General features: G+C 32.8%; 1 protein-coding gene across 1 annotated transcript in view; it reads left to right on the forward strand.

Annotated features, from left to right (window-relative positions):
- Positions 1-6,000, forward strand: part of LRP1B (LDL receptor related protein 1B) — a 1,719,891-nt gene that overhangs the window by 1,189,181 nt on the left and 524,710 nt on the right. The window lies entirely within an intron of this gene.

A 6,000-nucleotide genomic window follows, 5' to 3' on the forward strand; every position in this document is an offset into this window, starting at 1 on the left:
AAATCAATTCACCATGAAGCTTTTCAGCAATTATTTTCAGATGTGGTAGTATCCTTATTTGAAGTAGCTCATTTTTACTAGTGATTTAGTAAAGGTGTACTATCACCAAGATTTACAATAAATAATTCTTTTCATGTAGTCTATAGAATAAACCTCTGATAGAAAATGATAATATTAACAACCTTTTCTTTGGACTGGCCGTTCTAAGATCTGATACACAATTGGAATTCAAGATAGTGTTAGAAATTAAAGGCAAATTGAAATGCTAATACTTCTGTGTGGAAAATGATAGGACAAAAGAAACAAGGGCCTTAACAAGATTAGGACCCATACAAAAGACTCAATTTGGACTCAAGCAATTCAGTGTGTGCTTATCTAGAATTGTTCAGAGTATTTAATATGGAAAAGTGAATATGATGAAAATAGTATAAGCAAATAAAGTCCTTATACTGTAATGTGAGAGCCACAGGTTACACCAAAATGTTAATTTATATGCTTGTTTCTATAATGGGAAAACCTTATCTCCGTTAATACTAAATATCCATTCCCCTACTCAAAATAAATTTAAAAAAATCTAACATCTTATATAAAGAACATTTATAAGAAAAATAGTGTTAATGTTTACACTTTGTAGTTGGGCCCTCAAGGTGATGTGCACCAAGTGATATTTTTAACTGTATATGGATGAGGATTCAATATTCAATAACGAATAGTAGATGTCTATATAATGTCAGTTATTGTTATATTTGGAAATCACTTTAAAATCAATTCAAAATGATACTTTTTAATTTTAATTTGTGCAAGATATACCATTTTAACCAAAATAACCCAGAACCTCATTGAAAACTATGCCTTAAATCGGCATTAATGAATATGGCTTGCAAGTCATTCATTCATTCAATAAACAGATTTTTAATGAGTATTACATTTTGTACTAGGCCTAGGCCTATTGATAAAAATTTGACACTGCCCTTAAGGGACACAAGAACCTAAATCATTTTAGATTCCATTAAGTAAATTTAACTCAGTGACCTTCAGCAATTTAGTGTTATCTTGGTAGTACTTGCTTTCCTCATCTGTAAAATCAAGACAAAATGTCTATTTTATAAAGTTCCCATGAGGATTGAATGAGAAAGATTTATTAAAGGAACATCTGGCCTCTAATAATGGAAACTGTCAGGAGTAATAATACAAGGTATATTGGGTCTAATAGACTGGAATTTGAATGATTTGATTGTCTGCAGTAGGGAGTATAAATGAGTTCAGTGAAGAATAAACATACAATAGAATCCTTAGAAATCTTGCAGAGGAATATATGTACCAAGTGAGCCTCTGAGATGAACAAATTTTTATGCAAATGTGAGGATTTAACTTTACACTATTTTGCTGCTAATGCTAAGAGGTAAACAAGTTTGAAGTAGCTAGATTCTACTCTCAGATCTTCCCAAAATAGGCCCTGTGTTACTTACAAGTTCCTTCTGTAACTTTCTACTATTTAGATAACTAGTCATGTTAACCAGGTGCTAAAACTGATGGTCTCTGCAATGCTGAATAGGAGACTGTGTTGTCCATATATAAATGTAACAAATCATTTTCCCTTTTTATTTTTCTGGATATCCTGATGTTCTGTGGCAAATCCTCACCCCAATGTATTCTACCACACTTCTGCCCACAGATATCTTTATTTTTGATGTACAGAGGAAGCAAGTGAGCAGGTGAAGTTATCTCCTGCCTCTCTCCTCCTTCACTTCCCTACAATAAGCAATATTTCTATTTTGGTAGGTCATTAATATATCTGTTAACATTTGCCAACTGTAACTGCCCACTCCAAATTAAATGAATTAAATTGTTCAAGGTGTAAGTTTCAAGAGGAAGAATGAACTTCAGGAACCTAGAACTAAGGACAACTTAGTAATTTTCACATTCACACAAAACATTCCTCTTCTGTGTTTGAGGGACAATATGGTTGGGGAAAAAGTTCTTTTAGGAACCAAACAAACAGGGATTTGAATCTCTGCTTTGATACTTATATTAATTCTGTGACTTTAAACATTCTTCTTTCCTTTTCAAAGGCTCAGTTTTATTATCTATAAGATAGAGATAATAATGTCTACCTTTTGGAGCTACTTTTAGAATTAAAGACACATATGCAATGTCTTATGTCCCAGCAACTCCATACTTATATACTCTGAAGAATATATACTCTAATATATATATATAGATATATATATTAGATATAGATTAGATATATATATTAGAGTATATATATATATATATATACTCTAAAGAATATATACACTCTCAAGAATATAGCCTTGACACAAGTACAAGGATATTCAATGTATCACTGTTTATAATAATAAAAAATTTAGAAAGAACCTAAATCTTCATCAAAAGAGGAATGAGTAAATAAATGCAGCATGTTTATGTGCTGAAATGCAAGTATGTTTATGTATCTATGTATACAAAAAGACATAAATAGATCTCAGAAGCATTGAGTGAGAAAAGTCATTAGCAGAGTGGTATTATGATAGGATACCACTTATGTAAGTTCAAAATGAAACATACAACATTAATATGTATTGCTCCTGGATGAATATATTTATAAAATAAATGGAAAAAGGTAAACTGGAAATATGCATACCAATTTTATAATAGCAGTTCTCTTTGGGAAGGAACAATAATGACATTCACAAGAAAATTGCATCTTTACCAAAAGGGACATTACTGTATTAGTAAAATTTATTTCATATTTCATAAAAAGACTCAAATTGGATATAGTAAAATATTAATATTGTTCAGTTCTGGGTAGTGAATATATGAGTGTTTATTAATTTCTTCTCTTCTCTATGTTAAATACTGGGTTTTCAAAATATCCCTAAAACAACCTGCTGTTTAGACAAAGCTGAGTTTTTTACTTCCCACACTAAGAAAGAACTTTAAGTCATCAATGTTTTCGCAGTGTCTCAGAGAAGAAAAAGCAACACTGAAATAGTAATTGAGATTTGGGAATCTGGTGTAGGGTAGGTGTTTCAATTGGAGGCGTGGTTAGGATCATTATATAATTCTGGATTAGTAGATACAGATAGATTTTGAGGGAACATGGGTCAAAGAGTCCTGATGTATAGAGTGTCATTTGTTTCTTTTTTGCTGAAGAGTTGATGGGCTATCCAGGAAGTTTCTGAAATTTGCAATAATATTATCTTCAACCCAACTTACTAGACAGAAGTTTCTTAGAATAGCAAGTTATGACATTAGAGACAGTGGATAGTAAAGCCACATTAATGTAGACAATCAGGTGTGTTTTGGGTTTTCTCATCTATAAAATTAAGCCTTTGTTTCATAGATTCTTTTTGGCTTTTCTTTTTACTCATTTAAAATATAATAAAAGCATCATTTGTGAAGAATTGTGTTCACTAATGTATTCTTCACTAGCTGATTCTAAAAAATGATCTACAATAGGGGATGGGAGACAGTTGTGTGTCTTTCAGGATTTCATGAGAAACAGAACCAGTAGTGTGTATGAATAGATAGATAGAGAGAGAGAGAGAGAGAGAAAGAGAGAGATGTGTAGTCGTATAGATATAGATATATAAAGAGATTTATTACAAGGGTTTGTGGAATGAAATTGTGGGGGCTGGCTAGGCAAATCTGAAATCCTCTGGCAGGATAGAAAGTCTCAGGCAGCAGCTTAAACTGTAGACCTTGGCTACAATTTCTTCTTCCTCATAGAAACCTTAGTTCTAGTCTTATGGCCTTTCAACTAACTGGATCAAACCCACCTAGATTTTTTAGCACAATATCCTTAACTTAAAGTCAACTGATTGCAAATAGTCACCACATCTACAAAATACCATCACAGCAAAATCTATATTAGTGGGGATGATAGCCAAGCCGGGTTGATACATTAAATGAACATCACAATTTCTAAACACAAACTTTCCTATATTTTACTCTATATGCCACTAATCTATATGCCTGCAAATATAGCAATTGTGTATATTGATCCAAATGTAAATTTCCATAAATATTTAAATAAAATCTAGTAAAAGCTCTATTAAGCAGAAACAGTAAGTGAACAAAATTTAGCTATCATTAATTAGCCATGCTTTCTGAATGGAAGCTGGGCAAATGACTTTATTTTACGGAATTTAACATATTTGATATAGATTATTATATAAAGGATGATAATATGTCCTTTTTAACCTAGGAGGAGAAAAAGAAACAATGCTTAAGAATGTTTCAGAAGTAGCCACATCTAAATTTAAAAAAAAGAAAATAAAAGAAAAGAAAGAAAGAAAGGAAAGAAAGAAAGAAAGAAAGAAAGAAAGAAAGAAAGAAAGAAAGAAAGAAAGAAAGACATCTCTACAATAACCCTTCTTTCTTAAATCCAAATCCATGTATCAAGTGGCTAATGTTAATGTGTTATGCTAAGCATTATGGATGACACAAAGATGACTTTTTATGTAATACTTGCTTTGTAGCAATGACATACTAATGAGAAAGAGTCAGAAACATGTGGTAAGGATTCATGTGTAGTTTGTATGTATGTGGGCCTCTTGAAGAAAATGGAAAAAAAATGTGTTCCTACAGAGTGCCAGTTACTGAGAAACAAGGCAAAAAGGGGAGATATGAATGCTTTCCTCATAGAGTTTACTACCTAAAAGGACTTGTAGTATGACTCAAAGTTATCCACTCCAGCCATATTTTCCTTCTTTGCTTCTCTCAACTTGTCAGACTTTTTCCCCTAACAGTGTATTTTAACAAGGTATTCCTTTTCCCAGAAATGTCTCCCAACTCAGTTGTCTGCCTATCTGCCAGATTTCAAATCAAATATTATTTCTTCAAAGAAGCTTTCCCTGACCTACCTTGACAAGGCCAAAGTCTCTTAAAATAGACACCTTTAGCACCATTTCACCTTACAGCTCCTGTCATTATTTTAGACTTCCGTTTGTTTGTTGAATATTTGAATAACTACTGCTTACCAGCTAGAAAGGAAACTACAAAGTTAGAGACCATATCTGTTTTATTTACCATTGTGTCCTTAACTCATAGCTCAGTGCTGACATATAAGTAGATCTTCAACAAATATTTGCTGAATGAGGTGACCACTGTTTCTTATCCAATAGCAACAGGATCTTACATGATTGAATAATTCCAAGATTTATTTATATATCATAGTTGAGTAAGATTACTTTGTGAAAGAAGTGCATATTAAGTGATCTGAGTGTTGTTCATGTTGCATTCCCTTCAATTATCTGATGAGTAGGAAATATTTGTATTTATGACAAAATTTTCTCAAAGTATGAAGTGTAAGAATTATGTCCACAGGATTGCTTATAAATCAAAACATGGCTAACTAGAGAGGAAAAATTAGAAATATTTCATTTCCAAATTTGCTTTTTCACATGTTCGTCTTGCTCTTTCTCCTCCCTCTCCTGTCTAACCCTGTGGCCATTTAGGTCTCCTTAGCACCTCAGAGATTTCTCATAGAAAGAAAGAATAGGACAAAAATAGACTTGGTCAAGTTAGTGTAAAGATAAAATTAACTTCTTTGCACAGTAATGCCTTATTCATTCTGATTGTTATTATAGTTTTTGATCTATCCCAATAGGCTAGAGAGACTATTATTTATAAATTAACTATAAAAAATATCATTGTGAATAAGTTTACAGCAGGAAAGTCCTATCTATATTCAGTCACTTCAGATTCTTTATTTGGGAGGGATGGAAGCCAGGTAAGATGATGCGGGTTTCAAGCTTTTATAGGCATTGATTAAAATAGGTTAAAGACTGGGGGCGCCTGGGTGGCTCAGTCTGTTAAGTGTCTGCCTTCGGCTCAGGTCATGATCCCAGGGTCCTGGGATAGGGCCCCACGTCAGGCTCCCTGCTTAGCAGGGAGTCTGCTTGTCCCTCTCCCTCTGTCCCTGCCTATGCTCTCTCTCTCACTCACTCTCTCTCAAATAAATAAAATCTTTAAAAAAAAAAGGTTAAAACTATG

This window comes from Leptonychotes weddellii, chromosome 3 (genome assembly GCF_054177405.1).
Source record: "Leptonychotes weddellii isolate Sample4059 chromosome 3, ASM5417740v2, whole genome shotgun sequence".
Taxonomy (NCBI): domain Eukaryota; kingdom Metazoa; phylum Chordata; class Mammalia; order Carnivora; family Phocidae; genus Leptonychotes; species Leptonychotes weddellii.